The sequence below is a fragment of the Amblyomma americanum genome, chromosome 7 (genome assembly GCF_052857255.1).
Source record: "Amblyomma americanum isolate KBUSLIRL-KWMA chromosome 7, ASM5285725v1, whole genome shotgun sequence".
In the NCBI taxonomy this organism is placed as follows: Eukaryota; Metazoa; Arthropoda; class Arachnida; order Ixodida; family Ixodidae; genus Amblyomma; species Amblyomma americanum.
In genome coordinates, this window is record NC_135503.1 from 141,103,545 (window position 1) to 141,123,173 (window position 19,629).

Consider the following 19,629-nt stretch of genomic DNA (forward strand, 5'->3'; position numbering starts at 1 on the left):
CTGCTAACACGCGTGCGTCATAAATCTCCGTTTTTCTTTAAAAAAATAAGTGGTTTGCTCAGCATTAGCAATAACTATGCGATCTACCTCGAGGGATGATGGGATCTGCGTTCAACGATGTCTGTCTGTACGTGACTTCTCTTTCATTTTGCTAATAAGAGCTGCTGTATAAAATCAAGTTGTCTGTCATTAAAAACCATTAGTTGTTAGCGCTCTGTCCTCTCAAGTTCATTTGTTCCCGTGCACTCATACTCGCTTAAAACACCAATTCCAGTATTGCACGAGCTAGCCTACAAAATTGTCCTCGCAAGTACTTAACAGCTATTTTTGGTGTCTGCTATAGCTGCAGTTTTCTCACGCAATAAAAGTGATAAATGTAATGCCGCAGACTAGCGCGGGCCCAGTGCAGGCGTCCGCAATAAAGGTAGAGGGCGGTTGTGTCCAATGCGCAAGACCTGCTTGGTGGAGTTCCCGTTGTTGTCTCCTTCGGTGCGATCGCCAGGGGTTCTGCGTTGAGCCCTTTTTTTACCGTCTTCATGACTTTGTTACCGAAACCGGCACATTGCATTAACTGTACTCACACTTGTTCTAAATTCTCAATGATCTTGTTTACTTATTCAGGATGAAATATGTGATCTTTTACATTTCATTACCTTTGTTTTCCTTTAGCATACGTTCATTACACTTACTTTCCCCTTAACTTTGCCATAATTCCAGCCATTTTTCGTAGGTATGTGTCATGTCAGCAGATGCAAACAACCTCCGCCGTTCGAACTATCTCGACGTCGCGCTGCCGCTGCTTTGAACGCCGCCTTGTCGCAGCCTTCTGGCCTTAACCCAGTGCCCTTAAATTTAGTAGATGTGTCGCTTCATCCCCATCCTTGAACCTTGTGGAACCTTTCTTCCGGCGTCCAGAATGCCCAATGACCCCCCCCCCCCCGCCCCCCGCTGTCCATCCAGCCCCTCCCTTCCCTCTACCTTCAGCAGTTACGCTACTACTTGAAAACCCGGCCTTCCTATCACCCGCGGCCACACAGAACATGATTTTTGCCTCTCCATGTATGACCGCGTCAGCCGCTACAAGAAATGGGACGACGCCGTCAACCTGTCGATTGTACCTGCTTCTTGGCGGATGTTGCGATTCAGTGGTTCCTGAGATCCTACCTACTGGGCCGTCGTTCAAAGCAACCTTCGCTGAGGCATTCGCCGGTCTGCCGTTAGATAGCTTTGCGCTGGACATCCGCGGTTGCTCTCAGCAACGCGGCGAGGCATTGACTCGTTACATTGAGAACGTTGTGGGCATTTGCAACCGTTTCAGCCCGTCGATGTCCGAAGCGTAGAAAATTCTCCCCATCACAAAAGACATCGAGGACGACACCTCCAGAAGCTCCTGGCTAAGAATCCTCGAATAGTTGCCGAAGTAAGAGCTCTCTGCTTAGCTACGATGAATTGCGCAAGGGATGAACTGCGCAACTGCGATGAACTGCGCCTCCACCTGCTGTCCTATAAACCATGTGGGGTCCCTCGCTGATTTATCTGTTGGTGATATCGACTAGTCAATTCATCACTCAGCTCTACCAATTGAAGATAAATACAGCACACTAGGTTGAAAAATTCTAGTGTTGTAGGTCGCCATCAAGCAGTTACTTCATTTCCTGGACGGCCGAGACTTTCATGTCACAGACCACAAGGCCTTGACGTTTGCCTTCCAACGGAATCGCAGCACCTGTATGCAGGTGGTATCCGCCAACTCTGCTTTATTTCTGAGGTTACAGCGGATCTGTCACGTTAATGGGCCGGAAAATGCCGCAGCAGCTGACGGTGCCCTGGCGTGCCAATCACCAGTGGACATGCAGCAGCTAGCAGCCGCCCAGCGCAACGACCCAGAGCAGCATCGCTTTCGCTCCTCATCCACGTCCCTGTCCTTAGCAGATAATCCGCTTCTGTCTCCCCTCACGTTAATGGCATTCGAGACATACACTGCCGTGCCGCGGTCCTTCATGCCTTTGGCTTTCCGTCGCGCAATTTTGGACCAACTCTTTCACATGAGCCACTCTGGCATTTGTGCGAGGAAGAAGCTAGACATCGCTCGCTTCTTTTGGCCAAGCATCAATCCCGACTTTCGTCGCTGAGCACGAACTTGCCTTCAATGCTAGCGCGTCAAAGTTCACCGGCATACTGCCTTCCTAGTTTAACCTTCTGGAGCATACTATCACGCCTGCCTCTCCTTTGCAGCCTCCTGAGGCGAGGTTTACCTATGTCTTCATAGACCCTGTTGGTCGCCACTAGTGATCACGTCGGGCCTCTTACCTGCTCACAGGTAAGAGGCCTCACTTCTTTGCTGCCCCGAGACGTTGCCCATTACTCACTCTAAGGCACAAACAGTTGCTACAGCCTTCATGTCAGGCTGGGTGTCCCGTTTTGAGTGCCCCTCTGTCATCACCACCGACCGAGGCTGCCAGTTTCAATCGGCGCTGTTGACCTCTCTTGCCAACTTCCGGGCCTCCAAAGCGTCCTTATGACCTCCCACAATCCTTCAGCGATTGGCATATAGTGGAACGACTCCACCAACAACTGAAGGCTTCCCACACCACTTATCAGCCAAGGAATCGCTATTCCGACCGCCTTCTCTTCTTTCTTGGCATCTGCTCAGCAAAGAAGGCTGACGTGGGCTACTGTTCTGCTGAATAAGTCCATGGCGTTCCCCTGCGCTCCCCTGGAGAATTCGTCTCGCCTTCGTTCCTGCTGTTCATCCATGACGCTTCCACGTACATCCGGGACCTGCGCAATACGTTTGGACACAACCCAGCAGGGGGCATCTTAAAAATGATGTTTGTGTGTGATGAGCGACCCCACGGACCTCAGCACCCAACTTTTGCGATGCGTAACAGTAATGTGTGCGGGGAAAAGGGGGATCCTGGTGATTGAGCCAATGTCGAGTATTTGGCACGGTGCAAGAATACTGAGGTGTTGACACTGCGCCCACTGGAGCGTCCCGATTATGTTCGGTCGCGGCGGAGCGCGCTTTGCAGTTCGGCTGCAAGCCGACAGATGGCGCCGATGTCAACAGGCCCAGTTGAGGGGTTCTGGCGCCTTGAGATTCCGCTGCCCAAGCTCCCTTTTCGCTTTGGTGGCGTGAATTGAATTCAAAACGCGAAAGAAATTCGTTGCTGGAAATTAAAATCAGTAGTGTGGCAGTCTTAAATTTTGTTTGCATGAAATTATCTTGTGTAAAGCAGTTAATGATATGGCCTACGTCGAGCAACACTCGAAGCTCATTCATGTTTCGCCTCCTCACTCAATTGATGTTTCAATCTATCTGATCATAGATATAATCATAAAAAAACATAACTTGGCATCCTGGTGCCCTTTTTCGCTCACAAGGGCAGAAAATTATTGCACCGGACAGTTTTTGCTTCACGCTTATCGTTGCTTCTTCACTCGATATGAAGACCGTTAAAACATTGTTTCGTTCAATGGGCTAATTTTCAAGATGCAGAGCACTAGTATAGTGCGGCTATTTGCGACTCAAGTTTTAGGTAAAAACTTTATCACGCTGGAAGTGTACCAGACGGGATCAAAGGGTGCATCGGATCATAGACCATAACCCAACACGAAAGCTTGAGAAAACAGTATTTTTATTCCGATGCAAATTTTCATAGGACGGTCATAATTTTCAATAAGCTCCTTTCAACTGGAGGCTAAACGGCGATGTGGTGTATTTTGTGAAGCACCATCGGGCTGTTTCCGGACCTGCAGGCATCGCAGCAGGCAAGGAATCTTGGAGAGGCTGCATCGCACCATTTTCGTTTACTTTCGGTTGACGTAGCTTGAATACTTGCGCAGGAGGTTTCCTCTTCCGAGGTGGCTTTTTATGTCTCTTTGGCCACTTGAAATACTTGGGAAAGTTCGGAAATAATGTAGGAACTGCACCTCTGGAAAGCACGGGCTTCTTTTCCGCGTAAAGTAGCACTCTTCCATCGAGCTCCGCGTAATATGCCCGGAATATCGCGTCCTCTGCAAAATGCTTTGCGCAGACATGGTCAGTGGGCATTAACGTCCGGTCTGCCCTAGGAATCGCACGGCGCCACTTCTCCAAAAGAACACTGTCGGGCGCAGCTTTGAATAATGGCACACACTCCGCACATTTCCGTAGCCTGAATTGCAGTTCGGCACGAAGCACTTTCTTCCAGTTGCGCAGCACTCAGCGCAGCACTCACCTCCTGTGGGCTACTCTGCCGACGATAGCCAAACACAAGGTCTTGGTGCAAAATAAAAGAACTTGCTAAAACCGCACAGCAGCGCAGCCGCAAGCTCCGATATGTGCCAAAAACACATGCGCAGTGCCGCGCCACGCCGGACCGAGCCGCCCAGCGTGGGCCCGCCTTTCGCAGCGCCCTCTAAGTTAGCGACCGGTTTCCATGGCAACCCTTCGCCCTCCCGCCGAACATATTGTGGCCGCGGGCAGGCGGCACTCTCGCGCGCGACGTGGGAGAGTGTCAACACCTCAGTATGTTATTCTTACACCGTGGTATTTGGACCTCCCGGCGGAGGCAACACAACATTTTGGCCCCAGCTTCCTGTAGACGACATTCCCTGCCTGACCCAACTGGTGGAATTCGGCAGGGGCCTTTTCTTACTCTTACCTCTATGTTTCAATTTTTTATCCCTTTCTTATAACACCTGTGTCTCCTGCTCCATTCTTGTTTTTTTTTGTTTCCTGGAAGCTAGGGTTAATCATGCGGGGCTAACTACCCTGTGTTACGCCATATTAGCTTATAGTTGGGGTGTACAGATGGCGTGGGCAGGGCTTGCTTGCAGGTTGCTGCTGTCCCGTCCCTTTGTAAGGCTGCATTGGGAGCGGCTGGCACCGTGAGCGAATAAAATATACTCTTCATGGCTCACCCCATAAACAAAAATGATCGCACTCTCAAAACAGGCCGGTGCGAAGCAGCTGACTTTTTCCCCAAAAAAGAAGGTAACTTTCTCCAAATCCCATGCCGTCCATAGTCGAGGAGAAAGAAGATATGCCAGAATCACATCCCAGTTCCATGTGTCGAAGCGCTTAAGAGATGTCTCGTGCCCAGGCTACAAGAAATAAGAAATGGCCAATCGCAGTTTTTTCTATGCGAAACACTACAGGCACCTGTACCGCGCGATGTCAGTGCACGTTAAAGAACCCCAAGTGGTTGAAATTTCCTGAACCCTTCGCTTAGGTGTCCCTAATAGCACAACCTGAGACGCATTGAGACGTTAAACCCCCATAAACTATAAACCTAAACCAAACCCAGCAGAAGCAGATATGCTTCAAGGGCTCACCGACCAAAACGTCATAGAAGTTGATCAAGATCCGGAATTACACCAAAGGAACAGGCACAAAACACCTCCTTCTCACATTTAACACCAGCACGTTTCCTGAAACCATCGAAGTAGGATACTTGAAAGTAAACGTCACACACTACATACGAAATGCCCGCAGATGTTTCAACTGCCAGACGCTTGATCACGGCTTACAGAATTGCTGCGGCCGCAAAAGTTGCACGAAATGCGCTACGAAGGATCACCCTTCTGAGGAGTGTGACGTGCGCCACGCTACGCAAACCGCGAAGGAGACCACGCTGGGTCCTCATAGGCGTGTTTGTCCTGCAACAAGGAAAAAGAAATAATCCCACTAAAAGCTAGAGAAAGCATTTTATTCTAAGAAGCGAGAAAGCAATTTGCGCCGAAAAACACGTTCTCCTTCCCCGCAAAAAACGAACTTCCATCGGTCGCGTCCATGGGTCATGCCCATCGGACATGTCCATCGCATCTGCAGAGGCGATGGACACGACCCAAGGCAGCCCTGTGCAGTCCACATCGGAGGGGCGGCGGGATTCATTAGATTGGTCAAGAAAACGGAGGCTGCGAGTCACAGGCCCAAAATCAAGTTAATCTGGATTCCATTTCATAGACACTTAACGTTAATGATGGGTTTCATAAAACAATCGAACTGCAGAGGACCATTAAATGGCACTAATATCATAAAATACATCTTCAACTCAATCTCTCCGGCTGCTTTATGTCTACAAGAAACCAATTTAGGTCCTCGGCACACAGATGCGCCTATGAAATATGCAGTCTGCCGCCATTACCGAGAGGTCGCGAGGAGGTTCTGAGCACGCTTGGCCATGGTAATAAAACCGGATGTCGAAGCTCGTGCGCTTAAACTGCAAACTAGACTAGAAGCGGTAACAGCCACTTTGGTTGCTTACAAAACAAGTACACTTTGTACCGTATATCTTGAACCGCCGTAACGCTCCATGAGTTAGATAACCTTTAAGAGCAGTTATCGGATCCATACTTGCTAGTTGGAGATTGCTGGGTGCGTGGGAGAATACTGAAGTGATTGAGCGAATTTCAGTCAAGTCGTTCATATGAAGTTCGTATCGGTCTACCCTTTCGAAGAATTTCACTGAGGAGAATGGTGTGCCTCAGGGGTGCATTTTAATACTACACTCTTCGCAGTAAAAATAAATTGATTATTCAGAATAATTGCACAGTACAATATGTATTCAGGCTATGTCCATAACCTTAAAACTGCATGCACATCCTCTAGCTTATCAACTTGTAAAAGACAAATAAAAGTCAGATTAAATAAACTAGCAATTTAGGCAGACAGAAATGGATAAGTACCCCCCCCCCCCCCCCAAAAAAAAAAAACAGCTGTTCTTTTCTCGCTCCAATGGGGTTTGCAGACTGATTGATCCCACCCTCCACTTGAATGAAACCGTATCTCCAGTAAAGTAACAAAAATTTTTAGGACTAACTTTTCCCAGAAAGTTCACATTCCTACTGCACACACACATTCTCAAAAATAAGGCGGCCCAACCCCTCAATATACTTAGAGTACTCTCACAAAAAACGCTGGGGGTCTGATAGGATGTGCCTTCTGCACATCTATCGCTCCGTAGTACGCTGTTTCTTAGTCTACGGATGCGCAGTGTACAGGTCTGCGAGGTGACCATACCTTAAAAGGCTGGTTCCACTACAAAACCTAGGTTTTCGTCCCTCAAGTGGTGCATACAGAGCATCCCCCTTAAATAGTCTATGTAGAAACAAATGAACCGCTCCACACAGACAGTAGAACAATGCTTACCTGTGCAAACGTACTGATACTACGGTCTCTACCGAAGTATCTGTTACACCATAGTTACTAAACGCGCACCAGATCACCTTTCTTCCTTTCTCCTGTCAGTCCCTCCTTTATGCTTCCCTTACGGAGCGGTTCAGGTGTCCGCCGAGATGTGAAACAGAGACTGCGCCCTTTCCTATTCCCAAACAACTAATTTTCGTTTTTATCCCTATTTACCAGCAAACCTCTAGCAGTCAAACCACCCCTCCTCCGCTTTCATGAAAAAATGCCAAGAAATAAACATACTGGCCGCACTTCCCGTTATTGCAAGGACACCATACCCGCTGCCACCTTCGTCAAATTTTCCTACTCTGGGATTTTAAGTTCACAAACATTCACAAGAAACAATCCCCACATGAATGTATATAGCAAGAGCTTTTTGTAGTAAGTGAAAAATACGAGATGTACACAGATTTCTACACATATGGTTCTAAAACAGCACTCTACTTTTGGAGTGTGGTAACTGATGGAAACTTGAAGAAAGTAGTCAGGCCGCATCAGTGCGCATTAGTTTTCATGGCAGAATGTTACGCCATAGCTGCAGCTGTAGCAAAATTAAAGAACATTGAAAAAAGTATAATCTGCACTGACTCCGTCAGGGTAATTACACACTAAATTTTAAAAAATGCAGTTCAACCCATAATAGGAGACATAATACATAATCTAATAAGCTGTTAAACAGGATTTACAATAAAGTTCTGCTGGGCAACGAGAGCAGTGAGGCTGCTCCCGCAAATGACCGTAATGGTAAAATAAAACTAGTATGCATACCTCATAAACACTGCATGAAGTTTGTACAAAATGAACAGAGCGCAATGGAAGGCTTCATGGGAGATCAAAGTTAACAAGCTGCACTTTTGTATAGCCCGTCCTGGGTGAATGGAAGACCTGTAGGCGGCAGGAACGTTTTATTAAAGTAATTTCCATTCGTATTTGCACCGGGCACACACACCTTACAGTTTCCTGCTGACACAACAGAGCAAATCTGCATGTGAAAAATGTGGCGATAAACCTTATGTAAGTTAGTTTATTCTGATGCCCAAAACTCGACAAATTAAGGAAAAAATGATGGCTGATTTGCGTTGTTAGGCCATATGCGAATTAGGCGCGCTACCAATTCAGTTTTCACTGCGGTTCTGGTGTTTAGATCCCGTGTTCAAGGATGACAGTTGTTCGCATAGCGATAGCGAGTTTATGTTCATTTTGGTCATTCTCTCCTTTACATTCGGAGGTCCTGAGGTGTACTTATACCACTCCTGGTGCAGTGGTGCAGTGGCAGGTGCTATCATCGGTGGGACTTTGGGTTGGCTGTACTGGGTTGCGACTCGGGTTGCTCCTACCAAGCTGCCTCTCGCGATTGAGCTGCCACCTGGCATGCTGGGCACGTTGCTATATTGTCACCGATAAACGGTCGAAGCACTCAAAACCAGGTTTAATTAGACGTGCTAGGCGTGCAAGACAGCAGGGAGCTCGAGCGAGGAAGAAGACAAAAACCTCTAGCCCCTCGAGAGCGCAAGGCATGGCAAGTCCCATCTAAAACAGTTCGGCCGCGGTATGGCGCCACTGGATTGATTGGGAGTGTGGCATTACTCCCCCTCTCTGAAGGGCAACGACTCGGTGCCGCAACAATGAGAAGCAGGAAGGGAAGGGACGGCACATGTGTCCGGCGGCTGGTGTGGACACGCCTGAAGGGCTAGCGGGCGTGGTACGGCTTCATCCGTGCGACATGAACGACTTCGGGGGCCGGCCGTCTAGAGGAGCGAACTGTACCCTGGGAATGAACTTCATAGTTCACCTCATTGACCTGGGGGAGTACCTCGTAGGGGACAAAATATCGGCGCAGAAGCTTTTCGGAGCGCCCACGAATGCGTATTGGGCTCCAAGCCCAGACTTGTTCGCTGGGCCGGTAACCAAAATCTCGGTGGTGGAGGTTATAGAGGCGAGCGTCGAGGGCTTGCTGGTGCCGGATGCGCTGTCGGGCGAGTTGGCGGGCGGCCTCGGCGTGACGAACGAATTGGGCAGCACCCATAACAGATGAGGTACTACTAGTCGGGAGCAACATGGCGTCCAGCATGGTTGTGGCTTCGCAACCATACACTAAACGAAATGGAGTGAAGCGTTTCGTTTCTTGTAGAGCAGTGCTATAGGCAAATGTGACTTAAGGGAGTATGGCGTCCCAGTTGCGGAGGTCTGCGTCAACATATATGGAAATCATGTCGGCGATCGTCTTGTTGAGCCGTTCGGTGAGGCCGTTCGTTTGAGGGTGGTAAGCGGTTGTGTTGGTGTGACTGGTGCCGCTCAGGCGCATAACCTCCTGCGTAAGTGCCGAGGTGAACGCCGTTCCCCTTCAGTTAAAACGATGGAAGGTGCACCATGTCGAAGCACAATATTGTGAACGAGAAAATTCGCAATTTCGTCAGCGGTACCACGAGGGAGAGCTTTAGTTTCACAGTAGCGGCTCAGGTAGTTGGTGGCGACCACAATGTAGCGGTTACCCAGCGAGGACTCCGGAAATGGGCCGAGCAAGTCCATGCCGACTTGGTGGAAGGAGGCTTGTGGCGGATTAAAAGGTTAAAGTAGTCCAGCTGGCTTTGTCGGCGGCGCCTTGCGACGTTGGCACTCGCGGCAAGCTCTGACGTAACGCTGGACAATTGAAGCAACCCTGGGCCAGAAGTACTTTTGGCGTATCCGGGCCAAAGAGCGGGAAAAACCCATGTGACCAGAAGATGGGTCATCATGGCACGCCTGCAGAACTTCGTCGCGCTAGGCCGCAGGTACGACGAGCAAATAGGCAGCTTGCGTCGGGTTGTAGTTTTTCTTATACAGAACGCCATCGCGCAAACAGAATGACGACAGTCCACTTGAGAAGATTCGCGGGGGCGACGCAGCACTTCCTTCAAGATACTCAGTGAGAGGCCGTAGTTCACTGTCGTCCCTTCGGTGTTGAGTGAGAATGGACTTGGAGATGGCGCCGAGAAAAATAGAATCGTCGTCGGGATCAGCTCGGTTGTCCTCGATAGGAGCACGAGACAGACAGTCGGAATCACTGTGCTTCCTACCGGACTTGATGGTGACATGGTGACATCGAACTCTTGAAGGCGGAGGCTCCAGCGTGCAAGCCGTCCCGAGGGATCTTTGAGGTTCGCCAGCCAACACAGCGAGTCGTGGTCACTGACGACCCTTAAAAGGCGGCCATATAAGTACGGGCGAAATTTGGTCACTGCGCACACAATGGCCAGGCATTCTTTTTTGGTAGTGGAATAGTTTGCCTCAGATCGTGACAAGGTGCGACTCGCGTATGCGATTACGCGTTCGATACCATCCTGCCACTGCACAAGGACCGCACCGAGGCCGATGTTGCTGGCGTCCGTATGCAGCTCAGTGGCGGCTGACTCGTCGAAGTGTCCAAGGATGGGCGTACTTTGGAGACAATTTCGGAGGTCTTTAAAGGCCTTCTGTTGTTCCAGACCCCAGAAGAACGGTTTGGAATCTTTCGTGAGGTGGGTGAGGGGCTCAGCGACCTGGGAGAAGTTCTGCACAAAACGCCGATAATAGGCGCAGAGACCCAGAAAGCCGCGCACACTTCGCACAGGAAAAGCAGCCACGGCGGGTCTCTTATCGGGGTTTGGGGCTAGCCCCTTTAGCACTCACGGTGTGGCCCAAAAACTTCAACTCTTCGAAAGCGAAGTGACACTTTTCGGGCTTCAGGGAAACACCGACCGACAGAATTGCTTCGAACACAGCGCGCAGGCGTCTCAGGTGCTCTTCGAACGTGTCAGAGAAGATGACAACGTCATCCAAGTACACGAGACAGGACTGCCATTTCAGATCGGCACGAACGGTATCCATCATCCGCTGGAAGGTTGCAGGAGCCGAGCACAGACCGAGAGGGAGCACCCGGAACTCGTACAGACCGTCCGGTGTAATAAAGGCGGTCTTTTCCCGGTCGCGTTCGTCCACCTCGATTTGCCAATAGCCGCTGAGTAAATCTAGCAATGAGGAGTACTTGGCGTGGCGCAGCCGATCGAGGGAGTCATCAATGCGCGGCAGAGGATAAACATCTTTTTTTTGTGACTTTGTTTAAACGTCGGTAATGAACGCAGAACCGTAAGGTTCTATCTTTCTTTGCTACTAGAACAACAGGCGATGCCCACGGGCTCGTTGACGGCTTTATCACGTCGTCCTGGAGCATTTCTTGAACTTGGCGGCGAATGGCATCACGCTCCTTTGAAGAGATTGGGTAAGGCAGCTGACATAACGGCCGCTGGTTGGCGTCGACTATAATTCGGTGCTTAGTGAGCGGCGTCTGCCTAACCTTAGAGGTCGAGGCGAAGTAATCACAAAAAGACTGGATAACGCTTTCGAGGCAGCGTTTCTGATTAGACGGGAGGTTCGGGTTCACGTCAGGTTTTATGGGAGTGGTCGGTGCCTCCACTGATGCCGAGGCTTCGTACAAAGCGTACTGTCCCGCGAATTCGCTGAGTTCTTCAAAATACGCAATAACTGTTTCCCAGGCAAACACTGAGGTTCACAGCCAAAATTGGTTACCAAGAGCTCGGTTCGGCCATTGTTCAGCTCGACAATTCGGCGAGCAACACAGACATGCCGACCAAGGAGCAGCGACATGCTGGTTTCAGCGATGCCATGAGTACTAGTGATGTTGTCGTAATCTACGGTAACAAACATGCTAGCTCTTGACGGGATTAATACGTGGTCGTCAAAGACGCGTAACTTAGTCCCGCGTGGCTCGGGATCGCCGTCAATAGGGGGTTGAGTGGAAAATGACACGACAAGCTCCTGAAGGTTGATGACAGCACCGTACTCCCGAAAGGAATCCAAACCAAGTATCAGGTCTTTGGAGCACTCCGGTAGCACAGCAAAGCAACAAGGGAAAGTAGCACCGCGGATCTGGATTCGTGACGTGCAAACGCCAATTGGCGTAACCACATGGCCGCCGGCGGTGCGGATCTGGGGTCCAGACCAAGGGGTCAGCACCTTTCTGAGCGCCTTAGCTATCCGACTGCTCATTACAGAAAAGTCAGCGCCGGTATCCACAAGTGCGGTCACATTGCGATTATCAGCGATTACTGGGATTTCGGCAGACACCAGTCGGTCACAGCATGTCGTTGTCGTTGAGGTCGTCGGGTGACGTCGTCGTCGGTCGGATCGTTGCCGCGAATCGTCGGGTGGAGGCTCTTGACTTGATCCAAAAGTGGCGGCCCTACCCCCGGGGGACGCCGTCTTCGGTTTTCCCGATGCGAGGACGCGCCTCTGAACTGTCTAGAGAAAGACGGGCGGCTTGGCGAAGAAAACCGCCTTGGGGATGGCGACCGGGACTGGCGTCGCCGCGAGGTCGTTGGCTGCACGTAATCGGACAGATACTGCTCGATGTCCCGCGGCCGCTCTCCGTAGCGTGGTCGAGGTGCGTCAGGTGAAAACCCCCTTAAGCCCATTCTGCGGTAGGGGCAGTGGCGGAGGATGTGGCCGGGCTCGCTACCCACAGTGGTAGCAGAGCGGCCTATTGTTTGGCGTACGCCAAACGCGCACTTTGCTCATGGTGGACAGGGGCTCCTGCGGTCCGACGGGTACAGCTGCAGTTGGGTACCGCAGTGAAGGCACAGGAGTGACGAGAGAAAAGGCTTGACTCACTGGCCCAGGACGACTTTGTAGTGCTTGACTGTATGTCATCACATAGGGCGCTGGCTGCGGGGCTGGTGGCGACTGAACAGCTCGCCGGACTTCATCTCGAACCACGTCCGGTATAGCAGCGACGCTGGCCTGTGGAGCTTCGAAGCGAAGTTTCTCGAGTTCTTCGCGCACCAGGCTCCTCATAAGCTCTCGAAGCTCCTCAGTGGTTAACGACGGGGGCGTGCAGTGGTGAGCGGCTGCTACACTAGCATGGCGGCCGTAGTGCGGTCCCCGTTCTTGCAGAGAACACTCCATGCTTGTTGCCTCCTTGGCAAAGTCGGCCACCGTTCTTGGCGGGTCACGTACCAGTCCGGTAAACAATTGCCCTTTGACGCCGCGCATTCGGTGGCGTACCTTTTTGTCCACGGGCATAGCAGGGTCGGCGCGATTGAAGAGTCGCGTCATGTCCTCGATGAACATGGCGACGCTCTCATTCGGCTGCTGCGCCCTCGATTGCAAGGCGATTTCAGGCTTCTCCTTTCGTTCGCTGGTGTTGAACGTGGCTAAGCGCTCTCGGCGAAAGATCTCCCAGTTAGTGAAGGAAGCTTCGTGGTTCTCATACCACGTCTTGGCCGAGTCCTGTAGTGCGAAGCACACGTTCCGCAATTTGCCCTCGCCGTCCCACTCGTTGAAGCCCGCCACACAATCAAAGCTGGCCAACCAGTCTTCGACGTCCTCAAACCTCTCACCGTGGAATGATGGAAGCGACCGAGGCGTGTGAAGGACGAACGGGGGGGGGGGGGGGGGGCATTCCCGGAATGCTGACTTGTCTGGCTAGCCGATGCGGACGTCATGGCCCTTGCTAATCTTGCGAGTTGGTCGAACTCTGGTTGTAGGCCTCACAGGCGGCGGCTCGCTTTGTGGACTGGTGTCGTAGCCACGCGTTGAGAACTGACGTCAAGAGTGTCCTAGAAGTCAGCGTAAATGGATCGTTACCCGGCACCTCCACCAAATGTCACCGATAAACGGTCAAAGCACTCAAAACCAGGTTTAATTTGACGTGCTAGGCGTGCAAGACAGCAGGGAGCTCGAGCGAGGAAGAAGAAAACCTCTAGCCCCTCGAGAGCGCAAGGCATGGCAAGTCCCATCTAAAACAGTTCGACCGCGGTATGGCGCAACTGGATTGATTGGGACTATGGCAATATGTATATAAGCTCACCGGATCGTGGGCAGGTTGCCCACCACCCGGTGGTCCGTTGAACAGCCTGCAACAAAACCGGCTTCTGAGAGACAGACCAGCAGACAGACAAGCAACCAAAAACACAACGGAAAAATGCTGGGAATGCCTACTGTAAGTGCTAAAGCCTCAAAACTACTCAATTTTACAATCCCCTTTCACCCAACCGTGCTATTAGGTGATTATGCAGTTCTTGACATGCCTTATGTTTTTAGGAGCTGCTGCGGTGCCTCAGTGATTATGACGCTCGTCTACTTACCCGGATGACGGGGGTTCGATCCCTGCCGCGACGGTTGCATTTCGACGGAAGCGAAATGCTAGAAGCCCGTGTAATATTAGATTTCAATGCATCTTAAAGAACTCTAGGTGGACGAAATTAACCGAGTCCTTCAAACTACTACGGATGATCTTAGCCAAAAGGCCGAGAACTACGACGTCCCTCACAGCCTGAGTCGCTTTGGGACATTATACCCTCATAAATCATAAACCATGTGTTATGGTATAAAAAGAAGCAGGTTTTCTTGAAAAATGCTCACTTCTAGCTCAGCGCTTTTCTTGATTTCGTCAGTCATTTTCTCTTCCTTGAGAGGAAGGCTGAGGGTTTTATTTGATTAGTTGGGAGCCTAGATATGCCTGCCCAGCCAAGGATGGACGATGAGGTTACCCGACCTTCTATAAAGCTTTACTTTTAACGTTTTATAAAATTTCTTTGTTTTCACTAGGTATTACGAACTAACATTCTAGACCCTGTACACAGCCGTTGTTTTTTCTTACACATAATTATAAAATTCTCCAGAAAGCAATTTTTCTACACCTTGAGCTTGGCATATGATAGCCTTGGATGCTTATTTGTCATTAAACCCAACATAACACAACGTTCCGGCCAGGCATGGGGACCCTCATCAGGGCTTCAGTAGTTGAGGTGAGAATGAGGGAGGAAAGGATGGGCGTGCTAAAAGTGAGGGTGTGACACAAAGTTCGTGCTTATCGTAGCTTAAGTGTCCCGTTTCGGCCGCAGATGATTTTAGAACACGCATGGACGCAGGCAGGACGACTAAACAAGAATTGTATTTTAGCTGCCCGGGTACAAATTCTTTTGTTGGACGACTGCTCTTTTTGACGCGCTCTATGGACGGTCCTCCTTACAGCCGTCGTACGATCGTTTTGGAGCGGCTTCCGCCAGGCCCGCTTGGCGAGCGGGCCGCCAGTTTTCGGCCGCCGGGCGGACGTGAGGCGGAAAGGCGTTGTACGATCACTTTGGCGCTTGCGAGCGAAGCGGATGGTCCCAGCATGCCGATTGGCGCGCCCGACATTGCCGTCTGTCCAATAGCCTTCTCCGGCTGATGGCAGCCTAGCCGGCGCGAGCAACGCGAGAACGTGGTCACGTGGTACTTTGTTGCGTTCCTCTGCGATCTGCACCTAGGCTAGCCTCGGCATCGCCACGGCGTGCGTGTTGAAGTTCTTGCTGTTGTCGGCGGCTCTCGTCAGTTACCAGACGAATAGCTCTTGTGTAGGGATTTTGCGTGGTTACATGGCCAACACAAACAGGGCGAACTGGCAATTAGTCGCACAATTCTTCGCGGCCGACACAATCGTCCAGCTGCAGCGTAGTTATTATATCATCAGAGAGAGCGTTGCTTCCCCGCTTTCCTGAATCGTCACCAAGAACCTCATTTCCGCACGCAGAGTACTGCTCCATGCGCAAAGCGCAGAAAAAATTTGTCTGCTATACAGGCAGCCGTGGCAAAACATGCGCAGGCGCTGCTGCGTATACCACGAGGGCGGTGCGATTTGCGTTGAGATTGCAAGCGCGAGATGACAATGAAATATTCAACGAAAACCACACTTTCTCCGGCAACAGGACGAAGCACATTGCACTCTAAACGGTGGCGTCACGCGGCGAACTGGTGTCAAAGCGGACCGACTCGTGGATATACCTCTTGATGCCTTGATTTCCCGCTGTGCCCGCGTGTTGAACCGCTGGGAAGGGCTTCCGTACTAGTGGGGCACGAGATGGAAGGGGAGGAGATGGATGCATGTACAATGCAGTAGCACTCGAAATTAAGGCAGGCTGCGATCTGTACATGACAGCGTGAGCGAATTCGGAAGCACATAGCTGCGGTATCAGTAGCGCGTACCGATCCCATGGATGCCGAGATGGATGCGCGCAATGCCAACACCGCCTACAAGGAACATTTAAAACAAAGAATGTCAAACTCTCAAAAAGGAATGCTGCAACGGTCATACAATGGCAAAAGGTAATGAAATAACTGAAAAAACAGTTGAAGCCTGCATTTATCGGGAGAAGCTCAGAGGGCAACTATAAGACAGGTGGAAAATGAGATTACAGAGGAACATGTACCAGTAAAGAGCCTCAAGAGGGAAGAGTTATTGGTGGATGAGCTGAGGGAACCAATCACAAGCACCGTCCTCTTAATAGGAGAGATGTGCGAAAAGGCGTAGGGACCGTACCTAAAGGCATTCCTGAGGTTATAATCGAAAAGCAGGATGAGTGACAGCCATCATGGGTGAACTGCTGACACCTAGTGGCAATTATTGTATGCAGTGTTGCACTGTTGAATGCTAATTAAAGCGCATTCATTTGAACACTGAACATATATACTGATGAAAATGGGGCAACAGCTGCTAGGCGGTAACTGGCAAGTATGTCACGGGGGGCCAGCGTTCTGAAGTAAGAACCAGTACGTACAGCATACACTACATATCTATACACACTGGTTCCTGCACTTTGTCTGTATCCATGGGTTTGTTCCACACGGTTCTCTGCGCTGCTGTGTGATAGCGAATATGACTCATTATTTTTAGCTGGTGAACTTCTATGCAATCAAGTACATGCGTATAGTCAGTTCCATTGTTTCCAAAAGCAAATCAAGATCCTGAGTGAAGTACATTAACACTGAAGTTGGCTGCCTGCATACGGCATAACTGCAAGTAAAAAAGTAATGGTGTATATCCGGCAATGCTTTGTTAGCTTTGAGGAGGGTGGCCTTGTGACATGCATTTTTCTTCTCAGGGTGACCTCTGAGTGGAATGGTCATGACACAAATTAAAAATAAATGCTTGGCACATAATAAACATCTGAATATGCTGCAATTTCTGTGATCGAAATTTTATGTTTCTGATTCACATACTAAGTAAATTGTGTAGTGTCCAGCGATAACATCTGACAACCAAAAATATAAACTGAACATTGCTTATTGACTTACTTTGGAAGCGAACTCAATGCAAACAAAAATATTTCTTCTAGGGACATATCCGCATAGCTAGCATGGAACACCAAAAGAGACAAACCACAACAAACACCTCATTGATACTGCTAACTGTCCAAAACGATGCCACGAACATTGTCTGCTGGACTGTCCTGCAGAAGTAGTAGTGTACAGCAGATGCCTGCGCGTTCTTAGAAGGGAATTGCACGGGGGCTTTGTCCATACTATCGGTTCTGACGTCAAGGTCACCTAGGCAACATTGGTTGTTGCATCTGTAGAAAAGGCATCTGCTCCTGCTGATGTGGACTGCTTGTTCATGACCATTAATAATACTCTGTCACAGATCACTTTTGCCCAGCTTGGTTCTTCAGCTGTTGGAAATCCAGTATCACCTGCGTATCATTCTTCTTGTGTCCCTGTTTACTCCTGCCACAGTTCAATTCTATCTGCATCATCGTATGTGTTGCCAAATGACAACAAACACACTGCTGCCTCCGAATAAACAAAATGTGTATGTGTGTATTATGCATGCATGAAAAATTCACCATATTTATTACGTTGTTGTCAAATATGAATGCATCTATATATGAGGACATCACAAGGTTCCCAACTTTTAGGGAACATGGAAGAGCAATGGTAACTGCAAGTGCATGCAATCTCGCAGAAAAATGACTAAGCAACAATACGGATTTCTGTTGGTCATGTTTTTCGGGCCATTGCGAAAGCCGGAAGAGAAATACCACTGCGATGCTTTAAAGTAGCAACGGTGTGCATCACAGAGATAAAGTGCTCGGTTTTTATTCTGCAGTGATAGCAGGCAGGCCAGTTCTTCTTACCAGTGCTTCCTGACCTGCATTTCTACGAACATTGTGCAAACGGGTATGCAGCATTGTAAGCAAGTGTGGGGAGTTCTTTTGAGGGGCAATCAATGTTGACATCTACAGAAACAAGGTGGCGTATAGTGCTTGCGGCCACAAAGGATTATTCTTAACTGTCCCATGAATTAAAAACAAAGCGGTTGCTCAGTACTGCAGAAAAGCCTACATGTGCCTTCCGTAGTAATGTATACATAATTAGATACAGGAGAAAGTGCACCGGCTAACAGGTTAAGGGAATGCAAGAACCGATTTTGAAGGTTTACATTGCAAATCCTGGCTGCTGCTGGGATGGAATGCTTTGTATAGGATTTCAAGAACGAGATGTATGATGGCGCCGGATGGAATAAACTATTCAGGTATGTTTCGGGCATACATGCATACGTTCTCCATGGCCGCAGCGGTGGTTCAGTGGTTATGGCACTTCGCTGCTGACCCGAAGGACTCTGGTTCGATCCTGGCCGCTGCGGTCGAATTTCGATGGAGGCGAAATTCCAGAGGTCTGTATACTGTGCGATGTCAGTGCACGTGCTGCAGCCTAATGATGACCGCTTTTAAGTTTAATATGAACCAACTGCTCAGTTAGTATTATCCTCATTATACGCGAATATATAAAAGTTACATGCCTAAACATACACATGTACAAACTTCACTGAGCCACATTACGAGGTCTGTGCGTTGCTTAGCTGAACAGAACAGACAAGCAAAAAGGAAAGACTGGTTAACACATATGGGCGCGCTAATGCATGTTTACCTTTGCAGTGTGCGAATGTAGGTAGATAGAGCTAGCTTGTGCAGTGTGCAGGTTAGCCCAAATGCTAATATTGTGTACATCTGCCCCGATATTGCTTGAAATAAATTACGAAGAAAGGTCTTGATGACCACGTTATGCATAAGACCGCATTGTATTGGTTTGCCGAGGTGACCGAGCGACTGCACACCATTTTTAGGTTGTATCACACCTTAGTGGTGCTAAATGACATACTTGAGTGGCGGGCTTTGAAATTATGTGCCAGGTAGGAGCTCGAAGAGTACGTCATTTATAGCATCACTTCTGTAGTGACCACTTCGAAGAGCAGTAAGTCGCACAGCCTTTTTGGGTGTAAGACAATTGCAGTTTTTCTTGGCGTGAACAAAAATGAATCTTGAGATGCAGTGGCATGAGCTAAGAGTGTTAGTGCGACCAGTGCAGAAGGAACAATGAATTGGAACAGATTAGCTGGTGGTGTGTTGGTAAGGAGCAAAAAAATATGCAGTTTCGGCATGAGATTAAGAGATTTAAAGATGCGCATTTAGTGCTGTGACACTGGACCTCGAAAAATAGTCCGAGAAAATGAAACAAGCGGCTCAGGTTTGAACTCATCCCAGGAAGCTTGATTTCTGAAGCTTTATTTCTGGCATATAGAGTTACAATGCCCAACTTGAAGCTACACGGGAGTTTTGAAAGAGATTTAGAAGATGATAATGCTAAGGACATGGGTAAACGTC